The sequence below is a fragment of the Solanum lycopersicum genome, chromosome 9, assembly GCF_036512215.1.
Source record: "Solanum lycopersicum chromosome 9, SLM_r2.1".
NCBI lineage: Eukaryota > Viridiplantae > Streptophyta > Magnoliopsida > Solanales > Solanaceae > Solanum > Solanum lycopersicum.
This window is the reverse complement of record NC_090808.1, coordinates 50,300,916-50,311,048: the sequence shown is the minus strand read 5'-3', so window position 1 is coordinate 50,311,048 and position 10,133 is coordinate 50,300,916. Positions and strand designations below refer to the sequence as shown.

The following is a 10,133-nucleotide window of genomic DNA, read 5'->3' as shown; positions in this document are numbered from 1 at the left end:
TAGTAGTGTTTATAATAATGTTTAATGCACTTATAAGAAAAAATAATAGCTTATATTGTTCCTCTATTGTCTTATATTCTTCTCCCTTTCATCTTTTTGTTTTTCTTTTGTTCTTAAGTTTTATAACAAGACACAAATAATATGATATACAATACTATACTATTTCCCTTTTTCTTTATCATGTTATTCTCTCTATTCTGTTCTCTGTCTTCTTTTGTTACTAGATAGTGATGGCCTTGCTAAGAACAGGCCCAACATTTTGCATTCTTATTTACTGGGAAAGCAAGAAGCATAATAGGAGAAGTCAGATTAGTTGGGTTTCGCAGGAACCTCGTAGCATTAAACATGAATTGTGTTTGGAGGTTCAAAGACTTCTACAATATTAATCGGTTACATGCCCAAATAGCTTATTATAAAGAAAAGAAAAGTATTGGTAGAACTTGATCTTGACCTTGTTGTCTCAAAAGTATTCCCAGCACTTAGACCTGAACCCAACAAAAAGGAACCAAAAGAAAAAAGGGAAATAAAAGGATGTAAAGATCTAGAAGATAAACATAAAAGTCAATCAAGTATAAAAGAACAAAGAATGACTATAAATGATGTGATGTTAAGTACTGACAATTTGGTCACAAAGTAGGCCTCAAGTTTGATCACACTTCCTTTATGAAAGCTCTCATTGTATCAAGATCTTGGTAGGTAAGATATCTTTGTTAAATTCTCAGGTAGAGATTTAGAGATGTATAAGTGACCACCCTTGATGATCAAAGCTCAGCAACAAAGGAAAATTCCCATATTCCTGCAACGTTAAGCATTTAAGGTTAGTCAAATGCAAGCAAATAAAATATAAGATACTAGATAAACATAAAATGAATGAGAAAATCAAATTTTAAACTTGAAATATTAAACTAAAGTATGATAATTTAAAATTGGGAAAATTCACAAGTACCCCCTCAACCTATGCCTTAAATCTCATAAACACAATTATACTATACTAAGGTACTATTACCCACCTGAACCAATGTGAAGACGATTTTTCTTCACAACCTGACGGCTTCAAAGTAGATGGTAAAGAAAATTTTGTGTGCAAACTCTCAAAGAGTCTATATGGCCTAAAGCAAGATCGTAGACAGTGGTACAAGAAGTTTGAATCATTTATGGGGGATCAAGTCTATAAGAAGACTACGTAGATCATTATGTATTTGTACAAAAATCTTCTGACCATGATTTTATCATCCTTTTATTGTATTCCAAGATTGACGAGTTGAAGAAAGATTTGTGCATGTCTTTTTGTATGAAAGACTTGGGTCACGCCAAACAAATTTTGGGCATGAGAATTACTCGTATCAGAGATGAAAGAATGATTTATTTGTCCCTGAAAAAGTACATTGAACGTGTACTTGAGCACTTCAATATAAAGAATGCTAAGCCTGTTAGCATACCTCTTGCTTGTCATATGAAGTTGAGCAAGAAGATGTGTCCTACAGATAGGGAGGAAAAAGAAAACATGGCCAAAGTTTCATATTCCTCCGTCGTGGGAAGTCTAATGTATGGAATGTATGCACTAGACCTGATATTGCTAACGCAGTTGGTGTTGTTAGCAGATTTCTTGACAATCCGCGAAAAGAGCATTGGGAAGCTGTGAAGTGGATACTCAGGTATCTTAGAGGAAGCTCAGATGAATGCTTTTGTTTTGGAGCATCAAATCCAATCTTGAAAGGCTATACAGATTCTGATATGGCAGTTGACCTTGATAAGAGAAAAAACACTATTGGGTATTTGTTTACTTTTTTAGGGGGAGCTATGCCATGGCAGTAAAAGTTGCAGAAGTGTGTTGCCCTATCTACAACTAAAGCTTAGTATATTACGGCTACTAAAGATGGTAAGGAGATAATATGTTTAAAGTGATTTCTTCAAGATCTTGGTTTGAATCAAATGGAGTATATTGTCTATTGTGACAGCCAGAGTGCAATAGACTTGAGTAAGAACTCCATGTACCATGCAAGAACAAAACACATTGACGTTAGATTTCATTGGATTGGTGAAGAATTGTAGAGTGAATCAATTCAAGTCAAAAATATCCACACAAGTGAAAATCCAGCAAATATGTTGACCAAGACGAAAATGAAAGACAAGTTTGAGTTATGCAAAGAACTTGTAGGTATAACGCTTCCTAAAGAAAATGATGATACCTCCTTTTAGTGAATGGGACTGGAGGGGAAGATTTGTTGTGTCCATCTGATTTCTTGGTCAACTTTTGCTATTCAATTGCTACAAGTAATTGTTAAAAAAAATTAGTGCTTAGAGTTAAAAATAAAAGATTTGGTAGTTGGCAAATTGGTAAGATTTGAAACCCTTTTTTGACTTTGCTATATTTACGTATGTCATTAGTGACATAGGCATGATTTTTTCCTTCTATAAATAGAGTATTCTTGCTCAATTGTAGACACACCAAGTTTGAGAGAATAAAACATTTTGAGAGCAAAGTGAGGTATTTCATATACTATACAAGAAAAATAGTATGTGAAGAAAAATAGAGTGTGAGTGATATTTTAGTAAGATGAAAACCAAAAGTGTGTTGTTCCTTTTGAGTGTGTAGTAGTCACTTTGAGTATTGTATTTGTGACTACACAATATACAATTCCTTATTATAGTGATATCAGTTTCTCCACTTGGCCCGTGATTTTTTCCTTATTTAGAAGGGTTTTCATGTAAAATTTTTGGTGTCATTATTTTCCCATTTTATTTCCATTACTTTTACCATATATATTTTTATGGGTTTCCGTGTTTTCCTAATAATATGCATGTCACTTCTTCCTGCTTTACATCTACCCAAAAGATGTAAAAGTAGTCAATAACTCTATCATCTTGCCGATGTCCCTGAGTCTTTTAAAATCTATGTAATGCCCTTATATGTTGACATTCTTATTTTGAGAAATTTTTATCTTGATAAAAATAATATTTACAATTTAATGGAGTGCTGAAAAAACTGTACATTATATTAAAATTTTCTCGCTAAACATACAGTTAAACTAATAGCAACAACTTGCAGTTGAAATAGATGCAAACAAAGGATAAACCATTTCTTGGGAAAAATATATATAAAAAACACACATCTAGTAGAACAAAGCATGTACCTTTTGGATCATTCACGTAGAAAGGAATACATAGTAGAAAATCTGTAGAAAAACAATAAAAAAAAAATTAGTTAGTTTAGGCATACTATTAAACACCTTAAGTGCCTCACTTAAATCGAATTAGTTGTTTCAACTACAAAATAATTGTTAAATTTTTTTCTAAAAAAAGCATAGGCACATCAATTTATATAGATTTTAACAGCAGAAACGAAAAAATAAATTTATAAAAGAGACTTTGAGATAGAATTTGCATGTATCCAAACATGCATGAGTAAATTAGAAAAAAAATTGTTAATATGCAGGTTTAAAATCTAACTAGAGACAATCTAAAACTTGTTATGATGATTACAATCAAAAGAAGTGCACTAAAAAAAATAATAGGGAAGAGATACATCAGCACAAAGAGCACACATTAAGAAGAATGAACAATCAAGGAAGAAGAGGTGAAATTTGAGATTCCAAAATAGAAAAATTAATTTTCATTGAAAAAGTAAAATGGAGAAAGAGGAGATAAATGACCAAAACAAATGACAAAGAAACTATTAGAAGAGTGAAGAATAAACCAAAGTTGAAAAGAGAAGGATGATAGAAATCTGTAAGATTGTCTATTTCCTATGTGAAGTAGTACGTTTTGCTAGAAGACAATAGACGTGCTAGAAGGAAAAATAAGAAAAACTAAGTTTGTTGTACAACTCAGAAATTCTTTTGTACAATTTGCTTATGTTGTATTCGTCCTCTAATTTGTCATTTCTAATAAGGAGTAGATTTATTTTCTTTTTTATTGATTTAATATTAATAATTAGAACAATTTTATTAAAAATTAGTTTTTATACATTGAACCTGAACGTGCAGAATTCCTTTATCTACCTATAAACAATAGTTATTGAAGGTGTACATTTGCTTAGTAATTAAAGTCATTTATTTCCTTATTCGTTGATTCTTTCAGCTTCCCCACTAATAGAAATCCCCATCTTTATTCTTTATTTATGTCATCGTCCACATCAATAATAATAATAATAGTATTACTCTATTGTCTAAAAATAGTTATTAAATTGTAACATCAACTTAAATACAAGTAAGATGTTACTCACTTGACTAATTCTAATGAATTACTCTAACAACTTGTTATGTAACTAATTTGACTAACTCTAAGGAACTACTTTAACAGCTTAATCTAATCTTCTAAAAAAGATCAGTCAAACAATTTGAAATAAATCTACCTCTAATAACCTGAGAACTATTGATAACTGAATCTACTGTGAGTATCTCAACACACACCCTCAAGTTAGGTTTGGTAAAACAACACCTAAACTGATAAAAACCGAAGAAAGGAAGGCTTGGGCAACGACTTTGTGAGACTGTGAGTAATTTGATCCACGGTGGGAAGATATTTGAATTCACTCTGGCGGATTACACACTATTGCGGAGTACTTAAAGTTTACATCAATATGCTTCATCTTAATGTGGAAGAATGGGTTTTTGCTTAGATATTCAACAACAATATTATCACAAAACATTCTTGGTGTTTGTGAGACTTGGTATCGTAAATAGTTCAACAAGTTTTAGACCCCCAGTAATCTTAGAGAGTACATTGGCTACAAACTTATATTATGCTTCAGCGGAAGACCGAGCAACTGATTGTTGCTTCTTAAAGGACTAATAGATAGGATTTAATCACATAAACAATATATAACAAGATATGGAGATTCTGTCAAAGGGACTGCTCATCCAATCAACATCGACATGCAGATATAGATTTTTATCACGTGACGAGATATTTGCAAGCACAATTTTGCTAATGACTTGAGATATTGAAGAATCCTCTTTACTTCTTTGCAGTGCATCATAGGAAGATAATTTGTTAACTACAAATGCAATATTATGAAGCGTGAATGATAAGTATTGCAACTTATCCAGAGTGTGTCAATACAAGGTTGTATCAACATAAGGTAAAAATCGCCTGCTCTGGGTGATGAACTTGAACACATGGGTGTCGTAACCGATTTGTAGTGTCATATCCACTTTTGAAATAATCTCAAGTATGCATTCATTCTATGATAAGGCAATCTCATTCAGAGCATGTTTAACTTCGATCCCTAAAATGTAGGTGAGTTCAACAAGGTCCATTAAGGAGAACTTGCCAGCTACAGTGTCGATTACATGTGAAACAAGGGTTAGTAACCCCAATAAAAAGGATATCATCAAGATACACAAGAATATGCATAGTGACAACCTCAGATGTGAAAATAAATAGAGAGACATCTGATTCAGACTCAACAGATCTAACATTAGTCAAGTGAGACTTCACAACCTTATACAAGGCATGTGGTACTTGTTTTTAGGTCATACACAACCTTTTTCATATGACATACATTGTCACATCCGGGAATACCCCCTAGACGTAAGCGACATCGTCATCCTCTTTAAGGACTAAGACTAGCCTCTTAACTTACACCAAGCGAGACAACTACCCATGAACCTTTATCAAGTCAACAAGAACACTGACCAAGCAAATACCCATAACCTTACTCAATCAAGTAACCTAACAAGAATCATGACTAAGTTCCTACTTCACATATCATAACATTTAAGAGTCCATAGCATCATACTTTACCAATATAGACAAACACATATTCATAAGTGACACCAATCAACATATAATATCAATAATGTCCAAGTTTATCATATACATGTCATATAGAATTATAAGCATATTCATACATAATAACATCCTCCTAAGACTCCCTTCAAGGCTAAGTAGTGCAATTTTTAGGTAGAGTATCATACTCCTACCTAGACTAAGCTAAACCCCTTAGGTCATCTTAGTTAAGTTCAATCCTTTAGTTCATTTTACTTTTTGGGGATATCTTTCCCTAACCAACATAGACCACATGAGCTAATATGGATCCACACGTTAGTATTCCTATGGGGGAAAGATAATTCAAGAACTAGAAGATATAGATGTAGCCCTCTTTATGATACATGCATTGTAGTCTCCAATCTCAAGTTTACATTAGTGATCCTACCTTCCATATGTGGGAAGGGATACTCCTCACTCTAGTTCACTCGGTGCTAAGCTAGAGTCCCTTTTGAAATGTCTTAATGTCTTTATTAATCATCATAGCTTATTGTAGGTCATAGGGTCTAACCCTTGTATAACATCATCATCATCATAGCTCAATAAGAATTGCATGAGTATTGTCCTTTCATTATAATTCATATAGGTGAAGTTAACACATTAACATTTTAATATCATCTAAGGCATATTGGTAAATTATTCACCATCCATATAACATTTACATCTTAAGCCAACACCTCACGAATCATAGTCAAGACATTTCAATTCAACATCATACAATCCTATTAATCTTATACATCACATACTCCAATAAAATATCATGACCTAATCACAATTAATCACAATTTTTAAGTAAAGGATAGAGATCACAAGACATACCAAGTCTCCTTCATAACCTATAATCAAGGTCTTACCATTAACCCTTAAATAAACTCTATTTGGGAGTAACATCATCATAATTCAATGACCAACTTGATAACAAGGCCAAAAGAATCACTACATCACAATTCAATGCTAGTTCATAGCTTAAGACAAGATATTTAGGTCAATTCATAACATACTAAACCTAGATCACTTCTCAAGAACTAAAATGATAGGACTATAATTCATCCTAATTTATTCATAATTGATGCAACAACATCATATAATAGTAATTAATCCAATAACCAATTCAATTGAACTAATACAATATAATTCATATCAAGATCACAACCTAAGGTTAAGGGGAATAGTTCGTCTTCTACAAACTAGACCAATCCATCAAAAAATAACATAACTTAGTTAGAATACATGTTAATATATTCATAATATCCAAAATAAATCATACATAAATCAATTCATAACATCAATTTCAAGATTGAATGAAACCCACTTGATAACTCAATTTTGGAAATCAATTTGATGGAACTCGTTGAGGAAAGATGCCTCAAAGACGAATTATATCCCATAAATTACTAATTGATGAATATTTATGGTGAAACTTGACTGTTTGAATCCCTTAAACCCTTCCTTAGCTTGGCCTTTAATGGAAATCTTTACTAGAGAGAGAAGGAAGAGAGTTTGGTGTTTGGGAATTATGAGCTTACGTTAGGTTAATTTGGGTTAGGGTGTTTATATAGGTAATTAATTAACTTATAACTTCTTAAAACCCTAACTAATTAATTAGAAAAAACTAAAAATGTGCAGAAAATCAAGCCCTCACAAACGAGACCTCGACCAACGGTTCGTCTCTGAGTCGACGACACTTACCCCTTTCATGTTCTGATCATCGATGAGTTCAGAGATTGGTACAAATGGACCATTATACAAAATGTCTAAGTGTTAGTCAACGGATGGCATCTATTCCCCGTCGATCCACGCACGTTCCGTCGTTCCCCTTATAGGTGAACACTACCCAGGTAGCCTTGACCCCCAAATGCAAGGGTCCTCCTCAACAGCGCTTGGTTGGTCCTTATCGAGTCGTGCACGGAATTTTAGACCGTTGATCATATTAACACATGTTAGACATCCTTCCACCAATTTTCATCCTTTTTTAATTCAAAAAACTAGTCAAATAGGCTAAGGCACGCTACCACCTCATTGAACTAGTTTCCGGACGTCATGGACGTTTTTGGACGTTTTGTTTTCTAAACTTCCTAAATGACTTATAATCATTAGAATGGACCTTAAAACATAGTCTAAAACTTATGACACTTATGTTAGGTTCTAGAACATGTTTTGGATTTTCAAAATGTTCCAAATAACATCAGAACTAGTCAAGTCAGCATGCATATCATGTAATTGAATACATAGTCAAGTAACTCTATCATCAATCGTAAATAACCACAAGCAAGAATAAAATTTCATTATAACATAACCAAAGAAAGACAATTATCCATAAACCCCTATCAAGTCAACATGTGCAATGACCAAGCAAAGTCCCATAACCTTACTCAACCAAGTAACCCAATAAGAATCATGACCAACCTCCTACTTCACATAGCATAACATTTAAGAGTACATATTATAATACTTTAAAAACGTAGACCAACACATATTCATAAGTGACACCAATCAACCTATAGTATCAACAATGTGCAAGTTCATCATATGCATATCATGTACCATTATAAGCATATTCATACATAAGAACATCCTCTTAAGACTTCCTTCAAGGCGAACTAGTGAAATGTGTAGGTGGAGTCCCATAACCCTACCTAGACTAAGTTAAACCCCTTAGGTTATCCTAGTTAGAGTTCGTTCCTTTAATTAATTTTACCATTCGGAACATCTTGCCCTAACCGACATAGACCACATGTTGTAATGTTGAATTCGGTATGATGGAACCATACACCGAAAAAAGGCAGACTACATGCCAAGGAAGTACAAAATATGAACATAGAAACTACGTGGATCCACTAGCCAGTATTCCTATGGTGGCGACATAGTTCAAAAACTAGGAGATGCCGTTGAGACCCTTTTTATGCTACATGCATTATAGTTTCCAATCTCAAGAGTACATTAGTGATCCTATTCCCCACTCTAGCTTATTCCGTGCTAAGCTAGAGTCCCTTTTTGAATTGTCTTTAATGTGTTTATTAATCATTATAAATTAGTGTAGGTCATAGGGTCTAACCCTTGTTTCAACATCATCATCATAGCTCAATAAGAATTGAATGAGTATAATCCTTTCATTACAATTCATATAAGTGAGGTTAAGACACATATATATCACTTCATAAAAATGCACATTGGTAAATCTATCATCATTCTTATATCATTACATCTTAGACAACATCTGATGAACCATAGTAAAGAAATTTTAATTCAACATCATACCACCGTATCAATCCTAATACAAGTCATACTCCAATTTAACATCATGACTTAATTACAATTAACCATAATTTAAAGTAAAGGATCGGGATCACAAGACTTACCAAGTGTCCTTCATAATTCATCATCGAGGTCTTACCATCAACCCTTAATTCAACCCAAATAGGGTATATCATCATCATAATTCAATCAACAAGATGATAACAAGTCCAAAAGAATCACTACATCATAATTCAATATTAGTCATAACTTAAGACAAGAGACATAGATCAAAGTAATAATTTAATTCAATTACTCAAGAAATAACATGATAAAAGAATATAAATCACCCTAATTAATTAATTATTTATACAATAACATCATATAGTAGTACTTTAACCAATAACCAAGTCAATTGAATCCACATTACCCAATATATATCAAGATCACTACCGAGGTTCAGGGGTAGAGGTCATCTTCTACAAACTAGAATAAATGATCAAGATATATCATAATTAAGTTATAATACATGTTAATATATTAATAATATATAAAATAAATCATAAACATGTAAATTCATAACATAAACTTCGAGATTGGAAAAGACCCACTTGAAAACCCAACTTTTGAAATCAATTTAATGGAACCCTTTGAGGAAAGAGGTCTCAAAGGTGAAAAAGGTCCCATACCTTAATAATTGATGAAGATTGATGGTGAAACATGACTATTTAAATCCCTTAAACCCTTCCCTAGATTGGTATTCAATGGAGTTCTTCACTAGAGAGAGAAAGAAAAGAGAAGGAAGAGAGTTTGGGTTTGTGAATTATTAGAGCTTATATTAGTCTAATGGTGTTGGGGTCTTAATATGGGGTGATAACTAAATTAATTAGACTTCCATTAACCCCCAACTAAGTACCTGACCCCTTAATTAATTAATTGGAACCAACTAAAAATGTGCAACAAAGTCAGGCCATCAGAGACGTGACCTGGACCATTGGTTTGTCTGTGAGTCGACGACTCCTGCCCCCTTCCGTGCTGAACTTCGTTGATAAGTTCAGAGAATTGCAAAAAAAGGACCTTAAAGAATTTGGCTAAGTGTTCATCGAAGGATTGTATCAACGCCCCAT

General features: G+C 33.0%; 1 long non-coding RNA gene across 1 annotated transcript; it reads right to left on the bottom strand.

Moving 5' to 3' along the window:
- Nucleotides 1-313: 313 nt before the first annotated feature.
- Nucleotides 314-3,846, bottom strand: LOC104649231 (uncharacterized). Its single transcript, XR_743204.3, has 4 exons — nucleotides 3,135-3,846; nucleotides 2,190-2,268; nucleotides 620-796; nucleotides 314-485 (listed from the first exon to the last, which is right to left on the bottom strand). It is a non-coding gene; the product is annotated as an uncharacterized lncRNA (long non-coding RNA).
- Between the last annotated feature and the right edge of the window lie 6,287 nt (nucleotides 3,847-10,133).